This window comes from Amyelois transitella, chromosome 21 (assembly GCF_032362555.1).
Source record: "Amyelois transitella isolate CPQ chromosome 21, ilAmyTran1.1, whole genome shotgun sequence".
Taxonomy (NCBI): domain Eukaryota; kingdom Metazoa; phylum Arthropoda; class Insecta; order Lepidoptera; family Pyralidae; genus Amyelois; species Amyelois transitella.
In genome coordinates this window covers 5,251,353-5,265,437 of record NC_083524.1, presented here as the reverse complement: position 1 = coordinate 5,265,437, position 14,085 = coordinate 5,251,353, and the positions used below count along the sequence as shown (strand labels likewise).

Genomic DNA, 14,085 nt, shown 5'->3' with positions numbered 1-14,085 from the left:
TTATTGACTATTGTTCAGCATGTGGATTACATATGTGATCTTGGGGTGTACCAAAAGAATATTTCGCAAATGCCCGTGGGGATTCAAATTAACAGGACTTTTAGTTTGAACGGGAGGAGTCGCGGCCGTTCTCTTGTTAATAATAACACAGACAGTTTGACCCACCAAGGCTAGGGTGTGCTACGTCGTTTTATTTTTATGCGGGTAGTCCAATAATGGCGGCATTGTTTAGTTCCAGAGACGCTAAGTGAATGGGGGAACGTTAATAGCTTCCAGTTACCAAACTGAAGCCGATCAGTTTGGTGACGTGACATTAAATATCGATATCGATATTTGTGGACCACTTAATGTCGAATAGTCGTTAAATTTTCTAGACTTTAAGTTTGATTATTTCGACTCCATTATGCTAGTAATTACTTTACTGACGGCCTTGTATGAAGAGAATGAGGAATGTGGATGAAGAGAAAGATATACGAATTGTACAAGTGAAAGTGAGAGAAGCGTGATTTTATGTTAGTATGTATTAACTATTCATATAAGTAATTTTATTTTCTTGGCTCTTAAAGTCAGTCTTCAAAATACATACATCCTTATCCTTCACGAAGTAGATAGAGCCAACAATCTCGAAAAAACTTTTATGATTACATCAAAGATTTTAATAATAAGCAAAATAATTGTTTTTCCCATTTATATTTATTTGTATCAAAAGTCGAATTAAAGTATTATATTTGCCGACCCTTTTTCTCTTTCATCTCAAAAGATAGCTACATTTATACAAGTAGGAATAAGGGGTCATTCTCGTGACCAAAATTTCCAAGCCTCTTATAGCCCTTTGCATCGGCTTAAAAATACTTAGCAAAAATGGGTTTGACGCAAACGTGCTTAACCTACGTTATCATCTAACGCAAACAACTTAGAACTCGAGGGAGCGAACCTTTCAATCATATTTTTTTTACCAGAACGCCTAGTGATGTGACACACCATGTAAATATATCGATAAATCTGAATTTCCGATGAAACATTTCGCATTTTCGAGCTTAATTAAAACCTTTGTGTTTATATTAGGGTTAACATTACACAATTTAATTTCATCGCACTGGTGGACCGTTAATGAACGAATATTGTTTTAGAGATCGTGTTTCGAATTGATATTACGAGGACGTTAAGTGGTACAAGTAACTTATTTTGTGACAAAGCTTTGGAAATGGAATTTGCGAAATTCGTACAATGCCCGAATGTGTTTCAGTTTTAAACGTCGCAAATGTAAATGTTTTAAAGTTAGAAACTGTTGTGAGGCTCAAATTGTATTAAAATCGTTTGCTACAACTGAGTGTGGATGTTGAGTAATTAGTATTTTTCAATTATGAAACATTTGCCGTTTGCCGTAAAGTGTCTATTACGTTCCGTTAAAATAGAAATGTCTGAGTTAGGAATGACCTATGAAATATGCGTAGTACTTTTCTGTTAAGATATTTTGTCAAAATAATTTGACATATTTGTTATCAAAATCACCTGCATGTTACCACGACAACTGCACCACACCAGTGTTGTTAACCTACATACATATAGTCACATCTATATCCCTTGCGGGGTAAACAGAGCTAACAGTTCAATAAATACTGAAAGGTCACGTTTAGCTGTTTTGTGTTGGTAACACTTCATATTGTCATTTAAATCTTGAAATTAAAAAGTTTTTCAATTTTCAATTTGTCTCATTATTTTCCATTCAGCACACACAAGGCAAATTACATTTCCTTCTATTAAAGATACAAGCAAAGTACAGTCGGCGGTAAAATAAATTACAATTGCTTCACCGACAGCCCTCTCTTTGTAGAGGCATAATTACGGTTTATGAAATAAAATTGCAAAAAATTCCCGACGTAATTTCAGCTGCCCGCACAGGTTAAGTTTACAAGTGGGTGAGTAAGTTAGACAGTTTCCGTAGGTAAGCACTTGCACTTTGCTAAGTTGCATGTTCAAGTTGCCCATAATGTATGACCCATAATTTAATTAAGTAGAACGTTGTTACTTGAGTTTTGAAGTTGTCGACTGGAATAAAGGTAGCGAATTTGGTTATTTATTTCATCCATTTTAGACTTTATTCAGAACATAGAGTGGGCCAGTTCTTCTCTCTTCCCGTGCAGATTGTAAAAGTCTGTCTACCCCGTAAGGGATAAAGTCGTGATTGTTGGTATGCATGTCCAGTCTATTTCAGATTGCATTCTCAGATCGCAGACCTAGACAGTAACTATTTAAGTGATTTTGGTATTATTATGTGAAGTATTTGGAAAAAAATTGTTTTGTTTTTCTATTCGTCGTATTCCTTTCGTCAACTTTGATGATCCCAGAAAAATCTAGGATGCCATGGAAATAATTGGATGTCACCAATGAAGCCATACAAACGAAGCGACAATTAGCATATTTTGGTTTTAGCAATATCCAGGGGAACGGATAAATATTTGATATTTGAGAGCTTATTTGCGGGAAAACATAAAAATCCTATACCTTACTAATGGTGAATGAAATAAGAAAATCATTTGAGCCATTAGCATTAATTCCGCTAGGCTCCAAAGTGATTATGAGGCGTCTATAAGAAAATTTCTGAAGAAGCGCACTGCGCTTGATTTTTTGCAGAAATAACTTTGGAGTTTCCACGAACATCGGCCGGAATGGTATGAAATAAATTGCCACTTAAAAGCCTTGCGCTCAAAGGTTTCAGGTTAATAATAAAAATTTATGAAGTATTCCTTCGTGCATTGCAGAAAATGTACAAAAACTAAAGGTTCCGTTATAACGCTACAACAAATTTTAACAATTTCGTGTATGTGACAATATCTTCATTGCTGGTCTAGCAGCATAGAAAAAATATAGTTTATGCCAGCTGCTTCTCTTGCCATGCATATTGGTAAAAGACAATCAAGGGAAATGCTTTTAAACTTGGGACTGTACTTTTTGGCGATGGACTTGCAACTTGTCACTATTAGATATTATATTATCCTAACCCTTTGTCGCCTTTTACGTCATCAGAAAGAGAGGTATAGTCCCATTATAAAGTGCCCGGAACCACACGGCACTTTATAGTCACACATACACTTATTCTTTGACATAGGTAAGTACCGTGTCAAACAATATTCTCCAGTAATAAATCGTCCCTTAGGAAGCACGGCGTGGACATATAAAAGACCATCCACAGGCTGTGTCAAATAAATGGTACAACATTCCAGGGCGACATTAACATAATTGAGAATTTGGGAGCAAAATAAGGAACGCGTGGAAACAACCTTTCACCCCCCTTCTTTTTTTATGACATCAAAATATTTATATTATTATATAAAACCAAAGCATTTATACATATGATATAATCGTATGGTGTATAAAATGTCTAGAAATGTCGATTCAAAGAAAAACATAATACAGGTTTGGAAGGTAGCCTTGAAATTAGATGTAATTTAAAATGACATTTTAATCTTTGAATACACTTGAATTAAAAATTGTATTATTATTTCTTATGCTTATAAAATTAATCAATGCGACAATTCAGACGAATTTAAAATATATTGTCAACATATGTTTTTTGTTTCTCATCACAACTTTCAAGAGAGCCTTTTAATCGCTGTTTATTTTATAACTTGAGCCTAGTCCCTCATAGTTCAGACGAGGCATTCCTTGAATACGATAAGTATATGCGTCCTTTTGTATTGAGGAATTTTTACCACGCATAATTTGACGGTTGTTTTAGAATACCGATAAATAGAAGATATGTCTTTAATTATTTAAATGATTATCGTCTATGATTGAAATTTCTCACTTAAATCTGAACAAGACATAAAGGATAAGATAAGATAGACTAGTAATAGATAGATAGTGCCATGTGGTACTCGGCACCAATACAAAAAACGAATAGGACCACTCCATCTCTTTCCCATGGATGTCGTAAAAGGCGACTAAGGGATAGGCTTACAAACTTGGGATTCTTTTTAGGCGATGGGCTAGCAACCTGTCACTTTTTGAATCTCAATTCTATCATTAAGCCAAATAGCTAAACGTGGCCATTTAGTCTTTTCAAGACTGTTGGCTCTGTCTACCCCGCAAGCGATATAGACGTGACCATATGTATGTATGTATGTATGTATAAGATAGACAAGATCACAGAATATAAATGTCATCACGTTTAAAATTATTGTTGCACCACAGCTCTGTTGAACGTCGTGGTCCATACAGGCAGGTGGTTTTTTAGGTAATTTCTAGGTAAAATTAAGTAGTTCAGTTCGTATTAGAATGAATTCTAGTCGTTCTAGTTTCAAATCACGGGTATACGGGTTTCTCTTGAGTCGCGAGGGTATTTAATACCTGTAAGTCTTTTCACTCATTTTGGTAATCGCTGCACCTATTTAATTATGTATATTGTTTATTTGTTGTAGTTCAAAAGTACAATAAATAAACAATATTATGTGTATTATAATTATTTTATTTTATATTTTATGTAGGTATAAATATATTTATTTAGTTTGACCCCACATAAAGTTCTCTGTCAGACCCAATGGTTGACTGGTAGATAATGCTTCTAGCATTTAGTCCGCCACTTGTGCTATACATTTGTATTTTGTGCAATGAAGTTTAAATAAATAAATAAATTAAATAGGTCTATTTTAGCAGAGATTAGTCTTGTCACTTCTGAAATTCTGGAGATCTGAACAAATCCAGCGCTAGTTTTGATGAAATCGTAGGTTTTGATTTAATTCATTACAATATATAATCTCAGTTCTATCATTAAGCCAAACAGCTGAACGTGGCCTATCAGTCTTTTTTAACCTCTGGCTCTGTCTACCCCGCAAGGGATATATACGTGATTATATGTATGTATGTATATATAATCTAACTGGCATCCGAATATCACAGTATAATTACCAACAAGGTGCTTTAATTTATATGAATGTACCTTCTTCTTCTTAAGCACATGAACATAGATTTATACCTTTCAATTCGTTCTAATGAAAGTGCACTAAAGCCACAGGACAATGTACTTAGTTGTATGTACTCTCGCTGATTTCATTTAGCACTGCCCCCCGTCTCGACGTCTCGCCGTCTGGCTGGCTGTACGGAAGGGAAGGCTATAGGGTAGCGATGGATTGTGGTGGCTGTACGTAGGGTTAACAGTTCGCCATACGTTATAGATTGACTGAACTTTTTTTTATTATACATACATACATATAGTCACGTCCATATCCCTTACGGGGTAGACAGAGCCAATAGTCTCGAATGGCCACGTTCAGCTGCTCGGCTTAATGATGGAATTGAGATCCAAATAGTGACGGGTTGCTAGCCCATCGCCTAAAAGAAGGATCGCAATTTTATAAGCCTATCCCTTAGTCGCCTTTTACGACACCCGTGGGAAAGAGATGGAGTGGTCCTATTCTTTTTTGTATTGGTGCCGGGAACCACACGGCATTTTTTTATTATCGAAGCGGAAATCATCTTCACCCGAGAGAATATGGGACTACTGTCACCTAACGTGCCACCCACTAAAACCCCAACATGTGCCTATCTTGCCATTTTGAGGGCAACAACCGGACAGAAATTATAGTTTGTTCTAACATTTGGGAATAAACACCGGACACTCCGCATTTTAGTGTCATGCTTGCCGGAAGGACATCTTAATTTTAGTCGCCTTTTTCTTGAAATTCCAATCACGTCACTGTTTTTTAGTATATTCAATTGGTATCAATATCTAATTAAAGACGTCCTGGTAAAGGGTCAGGTCAAAAGTACCCGAAACCGCCGAGCTTGCATGAAGAGAGTTATGAATGTGGATGATGCGAAGGCAGTATGCAGAGATCGTGGCAAGTGGAAAGAGGTAGTCTCTGCCTACCTCTCCGGGAAAGAGGCGTGATTTTATGTATGTATGTATCAATTGGTATTGGAATTGTTTACGATGTATCTTTGATTTGTAAATGTAAAAAACCCAAGCAGGCGATCTATAAGCCTGACTGCCGGACAGTCTCACTTCTGAAATCTCAGTTAACCGGATACCTGACAACCCTACGAGTAGTAGGTAATATTCGGGTTTGAACAAATTTTGATTATTCAGGGCATGATTGGTATTGGTAGGGAAAGATACGTCAGATTTATCATTTGAGTTTTAAGGTTTTGGTGTGATTTTATTGCAACTTAACAACATACTTAATTTACACAACAATCGAAATTGAACCTTTTTCTATACATGTAATTTTTTTACAATATATTCAGTTTAGGTTTAAGGGTGTAACGTGCATTGCCTTATTGGGCTAGGTTCTTGAAACTCGAATAAACTCTCGCTATTTGACTTTGCAGTATGGCATGCTAAGAGGCAGCTATAGTTTTTCGCGCGATAAAAACGGCGTCGCGCGTGCATTGCCAACTACTAACTACCACCGAAGCAAACTGAAGTTTCGCATGTGTGTCTTTTTTAGAGTAGGTACTCAATAGGATTTCCAGAAAATTCTATGATAACGGGAACAACAGTTCTCTCTTCTGTGATGTTATGGTTCAGTGCAGCTATTCATTACGGAAACATATAGCTGAGGCTACTCTAATGATCGATTGTGATGTGCACCTTATGCATTTTTATTTTCTGGCTCATGGCCAATCGATTTCTCGGCAACTCGCGTGAACTAAGCTATGAAAATATCGAAAATTAACGATCTTTAATCTAAATACATAACGTAAAATAACACAAGGTTATCATTAATTTTGAAATTTGTAATGTAGGTTCCATTTTGTCTTAAAGGTGCTAAGAAAGGATGTCTCGAAATTTTCAAACATGAAAACAAGCATTTTCGATTCGATTGTACTCTGGTACCCAATATAAAAAAACAGCAACATAACATAGTACTATATCTAAGATCTTCACCCTCGCATCTATAGATTACATAGGTGAACAGAAGTCTCTGCCGGAAGATTTACCGCCCACACCCCAGACCTTTCACACTATCCGCTGAGTGGAACACAATATACAGCCAAATATCGTATACTACACAAGAAGAAACTAGAGGTGATTTCCTATTCCTACTTTTTTATTTATATAAGGTTTATTGTACTAATCCACTAGTAGGGATAGGCTTCTAAATTTGGGATTATTTTCTTGGGCTAGCGAAATGTCACTATTTGAATAACAATTCTATTAAGCCAAACAGCTGAATGTGGCCTATCATAATTTTCAAGACTGTTGACTCTGTCTACCCCGCAAGGGATATAGACTCGAGTATATGTATCTATCCACTAGGAAGTACAGAGAAGCATTATCTAAAAGTCAACCTTTAGGTTTAAATAGTGAACTGAAGTGGATGTGTAATAAAGAGATAAGAAATTAAATGCTAAATAACTAATCCCGTCACATTTGATTGTAAGAGAAATACTTACTAATAGTAACCGAGGAGCTATCTAACCTATGTCTACCCCGCTCTTACTCTGAGATTAACCAAAACGGTAGAAAGAGAGATAATATAGGAGCATTTTATCTTTATTTCAAGATTGCCTTGATTTTCATTATGCTTATATCAAAGATTGATCTTTTTTATTTATTTATTTATTTATGTACACAAAATGATATACAGGAGCATTCAATACAGTTATTATAGTACAAAGGTGCTACTTATTTCAAAAGAAATCTCTTCCAGTAGACCCATGAGAGGAGATATGAATTGATCGTTTCTTATAAAATTATATGAGCATTTTTTTTTTACTTTTATCGTATGTCTTTTTTATTAGATACCCCTTATCTACCTTAAATTCAATTCAAAGTAATAATTACCTTAATCATTATTCATAATGCTTAAAAGTGTAATAAACATTTAACGATAATTTTTCCGCCATTCTATTTTCTCTCCAAAAGTAATTTGAAAATACTCCATTTAGCTTTTATAATGTTAGGGAAAATAGCTGCCAGATTAAAGGCAATTTTTAATTTTTTTAAGTTATCTACCTAATTGGAAAATGAAGGTTGGTAAGCCTTAACTCTAAAAAGCCATATGAATAACTAAATATGGCTATGATGAGATTTGAAAATTGGTGCCTAAGCATGTCTGTACATTTCTGAGTCTGCTACTTTATCCTAACCACTTGTCCACCGAAGCTTGCATTGATAAAATATTCTAGTATACTCCACAAGTTGATCATTTCAGATTAATAAAAAGAAAAAAAAGAAACGTTTATACCTTATCAAGCCAACTCGATCACTCATATTGGTACACTTTAAGATTAATATAATACAATCAATCACATGTAAACATGAAGAATATCATTAAAGAATTTAAAATTATACCATTTAAATAGATCTCTGACCTACCTCACTTTGAGGTAGGTCGGGTGCATCTAGTACAGCCATTAACAAAATTGGATTCACAGATATTATTACGTGAAAGATTGTACGTGACGAATCAGATGTAATTTTAGGCTTTGTTGGTATGAAAGTAATGATTTACTGCCATCATTATTTGTGGAACAAGTAATATGTTCAAATGTTGTACAAGAATAAGTACTTATGCTGTCTTTGACATATAGACACCATCCATTAGAACTAACTTTTGTCCCTGAAAAAGGCGTAATTTTTGGTATGTTTACAGAAGTAATTTATTAACTACACCTTTACGTTTACTACGAAGAAATATGAAACACAAGTGTTCTTAAAAATAGAAATATTTGAATTGATTGTGCAATTGTTATATTTGGTTCTGAATTTTAATATTTTTTTATTCCCTTAAATTTATATCTTAAATTTATTAAAGCAGACCCTATGTAATTTTGTTTCTTGTATTTATCATTCTTGATGTTTTCTGTGCACATAAATTAGTAAATAAATAAATCTTTTAACTACTAAATAAAGCAAAAGTTTATTAACTTTATCGGGATGCACTAAATCTATTAATATGTATATAATTTCGCTATAAAAAGTCCTACGATCCTCATAACATTTATAAATTGATCTTTGAACCCGGACGTATCAACGGTATGTTTAATCGTTTCAGCAGACACTTCTGTCAACGACCGTACTCATATTATTATGCATACATGCTCGTGTACACGTACACACAAAATTGTTCACCTGTGTGCGTGTGCGGCACATGTGTGCGACCTTTAGAATGTAAATTATCATTCATCTTGACTCGCACACCGTCAGCCGTGACGCCGCAGGATGTTTGGTCATTGACTATAAAATTTATACCTTTTTGTCGGCTTTTGTGGAAAATTTTATCAAATTACGCAGAACTTATTTTTTTTAAGCCGTGTGGTTCCCGGCAGCAATAGAAAAAATAATAAGAGCACTCCATCTCTGTCTCAAGGATCGAAAAAGGCAACTAAGGGATAGGCTTATAAACTTGGGTTTCTTTTTTTAAGGTGATGGGCTTGCAACCTGTTACTATTTGAATCTTAATTAATCTTCTATCATTAAGCCATACTGCTGAACGTGGCCTATCAGTCTCTTCAAAAAAAGTAAATTAATCTAAATTATATACATAAGATAGAGCATTGACTGATATTCCAACAAACACAGCCCAAATAACAGGATCTAGAGATTCGATATTTGTCATCTGGTCTCTGGGTGCACTAAGAGAGGAAATTAGAGTTCACGTGAGCGAAGCTGCCGGCATGTTCTAGTACAAATCACACAGATTGTGCAAACCCAAAAGGTCAGGTCAATTCAGGTCAAGACTAGTGTAAAACGATACTTTTCAAATAAGACAAGGCGGAAACTGCGGTTTCGTAGAACGCTGGAATTATTGCTTTAATAAATGTAAGGAAGAACTAGGAGAGTATTTTCCAAAATATCTAGGGGTTGTTTGTTGTTTGCTACTTTCGAGAAACTAGACATTCACGTGAGTTTATTTATTTAAACTTAATGCACTTAAAATATACAACAGGTAGACTTAATGCCACAAGCCATTCCCTGCCCGTAGAATCTTTGGACCAAAAAATCTAAATTTGGACTAATAGAATTTGAGTTTTAAGAGTAGTCTCTCGGAAGACTGCTTATGGAGTTCAAAAGGAGATCTTCGTTCACGTAAAATTAACTAAAGAAAATCCTACTAATATTATATATGCGAAAGTTTATAAGGATGTGTGTTTGTAACTTTTTCACGCAAAAACTACTAACCGGGTTTTTATGAAACTTTGCAAAAATATAAGACCTCAGACATGAGATAATAAGTTAAAATTGATTTAAGGCGGACGAAGTCGCGGACAACAGCTAGAATGGGCATAATCTTGTTAACTACCATTTTTACGGCTTTTCTCACAATTAACGTTTGTAAACAAATACCAAAAGATATATTTGGCAATAAACTTCCCGCAAATTTAACACCGAATTCGAACAAAGCGGAAGATATGATTTACGCTATGAAAATGAAAACTCATTTTTTGCTTGCAACGTACAAAGAAAAACCAAAATTTAATTTAGATACGTGTGGAACTGTGGACGGTGAGTTATATTTTTTTCGGATATTTACCGCTTACTGCATTCTGATAGTAAACGCTTCATGACAAATGTTAACACTATTTTTACTCGAACATATAACAATGCCGTGTAGTTTCCTGCAATTTAGAATAGAACCATTCTATATCTTTCCCTTGGATGTCGTGAATGGCGGCTTAGGGATAAGCTTATAAACTTGGGATTCCTATTATAGAGGATGGGCTAGCAACCTCCCACTATTGAATCTCAGCTTCATCTTAAAGCCATACAGTTGAACGTGGCTTTTCAGTCTTTTCAAGACTGTTGGCTCTGACTACCCCGCAAGAGTCATAGACGTGACTGCATGTATGTTTGTGTATATATATACATATATATATATATAATAATTTATCATCCTTTTTTCCTTTTTGCAGACTAGTAAAACATATACTTACATACATATAATACACGGGAAATAGGCGTGATTTTATGTACGTAGATATGTAGTTTTATAAAGACGTCAATAAAAATTATTATCCTAAAATTTCCACGCGAAACAAGGCAAGTAGTGAGATATCTCATACATGCGAGAAATTCCGAGTCCGCTCGCCTGAGCCAACTACGAGCGTTAAGTGTGTCATTGTCAAGGACGGACAGATGAACTATTTTTATATATAGTGACCCACGCGATGAACTGTACTTGTAACAGACAAAGGAATGATTGAGTGGTACTTTTTTTTCTTAAAAGTATATAGGTATTTGAAATCTGATATTGTAAGCTTGCGAAATGTATTTTTTGAATTTTAACGATATCGGTCGGTCCGTTAGTTTTTTCGTGAAAAATAACACAACACACATCAACATCTTTACGTACATAAATATAATCACGTCTGTATTACTTGCGAGGTAGACAGAGCCAATCTTGAAAGACTGATAGGCCACTTTCATCTGTTAGGCTCAATGATAGAATTGAGATTGCAATAGAGACAGGATGCCAGCCCGTCGACTAAAAGAAGAATTTCAAGTTTAAAAGCTATCCCTTAGTCACCTTTTACGACATCCATGGGAAAGAGATGGAGTGGTCCTATTCTTTTTTTCTTTTGGTGCCTGGAACTACACGGCACATCCTTACAAACTTTCACATTTATAATATTGGTAAAAAAGTAGGATACCTATGGTTTATGTTCCCGGCAAACGTTGCGAGAGGTCAGACTGGAGTCGTTTCGTGTATTCATCTTGATAACACCAAGGAGATTGAGGTCAAATACACTCAAATGTATTATTTAAAAAAATCTGATCCTTTACAATCCAGGATTATGGTCAAAGGCACATCCCGAACTCCCCTCCAGAGAGGTGAGGATGTAACCGGAATTACTCCTTACTTTTTTTTGTTTTTAGTGTTGTAGTAGTAGTTTTTTTTTTGTTTTTTGATAACTAAGTAAAAACAGAATATAAAATTATTGGACCTATTCTGCTTCTTCCTTCAGAAGTGACATAGGCAACTTTTTGGAAATACAAACACCTTCATAATATCACAGCATCTCTAAATACAGCATGTAAAAAGTATTTATTCCGGCATAGCTACCCGTTTTCAGATTTTACGGTCAGCTCTGACCGACAGTTAGAAATTTTTAACCGCCTCCTATAGGATATAGGACAATATTGAATAAGTAATTATCAAAAAATTTCAAACCGTATATACCTATTATATATTTAGATTGACGTATATATTTTGATACTACAGTTTTCTTTATAATTAAAGTGCCTACCTATTTTATTTTATATCTCCTTTCTATTTTACAAGTAAGTTAGTTAGTTACTTACCTGTTTACCCTAGTTAGGTTCTGGATGACAATGTAGTACGTAAATTATTTACAGTAACCTAGGCGATATCGATAATAAAAAAGGTGATTTGAAAAGAAAACATAAACAGATGTGACGGAGTGTGCGTGTGTGTGTGTCGTGAATATTTTTATATCAATGTCCGTGGCAATGACCGCCGGCGCTGAGTCGGTTCACGGCCGTTTAAAAAGATGTACTGCGCTTCATAACGCTGCTGAATCTTTGAGTAAACAAAATAGATTTCTCAGTCGTAAATACAACTAGCCATAGAATGCACTGAATACACCCCATATTCGAAAATAAATAAATGGATGGGGCGCAGGGCGGTAACACCCTCGCATACATTCAAACCTCACGCACACATGCGCGGCGCGGGGCGGATGAGAGGGCGCTACTCGCGTTCAATCGTGTTTAGTCTCGCGCGGACCTCTGATATGGACGGTCGCCTCGCCAGCTGCGATGCGATCGGAAAAATAAACTAGTTTTGTTCCGGACCGATCACCCCCACTGTGCTCTCTGACAAATTTTACGTGCTTTGTGGACAAAAAAAACTGTGACTGTGTGTTTCTAGAAACGTGAACGGTGCGTATCTCCTTTATATCGGCTTTTTACAACGGCTGCGTTCCACACATGTTCATTGTTTACATCTGTAGTTACATTATTGATGTAGACATGTGTTTCTTTATTTTTTTCTCCCTTCGGCATGCGGGGTTTAAATATACGGGTACGTCCGCGCGGTCGTATGAATCATAAGGCAATACCCACATTAATATAAGTCGTTTCTATTTCCAGATAAACTGTTGGGATTGGGATTGATTGGGAGACGTTGACTTGTGTAAAACAAAAGATTTACATTGTCTAAAGGTGAACGAACGTGCTCCATTCAGCGTTCCACAGGTATGTTTGAACTTCTTGAACTGTGTCCAATCAGATCAGGTGTTGAGCATTCGAAATTTGAAATTCATAATGGCCGGTACAAAAAGTTAGTTTTTAATGGTGGAATACAACGTTATTGCATGCTTAATTACATATTAAAAGCACTAGTTGCCATACTATGTCGCATGTATGTCTGTTTTTGGGTCAACGCCCTCGATAGCCGCGCATTAGTTGGGTTGGTAGGTTGCTAATTTTTTTATGCAACTTGGTATTGCATAACTTCATTCGTCTCGTGTGTATGTAATTAAGCGATTGTTGGCTGTTGCATACTGAGACGACCCTGCCTTATATAATTTGTAACCTTTTGTCTGCCATTTGATACAGCCTTTCAAATTCATAGAATCGGTTATACCTACTTGTTGCTGCCAGCCGTTATTCGGCCATATGTTAGGTTCGTGACGGCTACGTCAACAAACTAATGTAATAAGGAATATCTAATCTGAATTCTGAACCTTTATCTGTGAGTAATATAACTAGTATGATTTTTTCCCCATAGAATAGGCAAAAGATGCCTTAAAGATAGCTACTTATCTCCTTTATCAGTCTGATATTGATTTCTATAGGTAGTTAAATAAATAGATACGTAAGTTATTTTTGCGTTCAGGATTATATTTCGTTTATTTGCCTATATGAGTAAGATAATACAATAATAAAAATAACGTAATAAGTAACTAGGAACCTTTGTACCTATTTACCTACCTACTTACTACTGCCTTCCTGGTTCCAGTCTTTCTATAAGAAAGGAATCGTTATGTTGCATTTTGCTATGACTAGGCAACACAATATGGAAGTAGATAAGTACCTATAGCTTGATATATTGATGACGTTTCTGAGTTGCCGACGCAGGTACAGTCAATAGCTCATAAACCTCCCCAATTAAT

General features: G+C 35.5%; 1 protein-coding gene across 19 annotated transcripts in view; it reads left to right on the top strand.

Moving 5' to 3' along the window:
* The window catches only part of LOC106135600 (brain tumor protein), a 342,528-nt gene that overhangs the window by 212,665 nt on the left and 115,778 nt on the right, over nt 1-14,085 (top strand). For 6 of the 19 annotated variants that reach the window (XM_060950277.1, XM_060950275.1, XM_060950272.1 and 3 more), the window contains one exon: nt 13,061-13,165. The exons of 10 other annotated variants lie outside the window; for them this stretch is intronic. The gene's annotated coding sequence lies outside the window, so the exon portion shown is untranslated. Of the gene's footprint in view, nt 1-12,699; nt 12,851-13,060; nt 13,166-14,085 lie in introns of those variants that run through there. 3 more of the 19 variants (XM_013335951.2, XM_060950270.1, XM_060950271.1) reach the window with 1 other exon arrangement.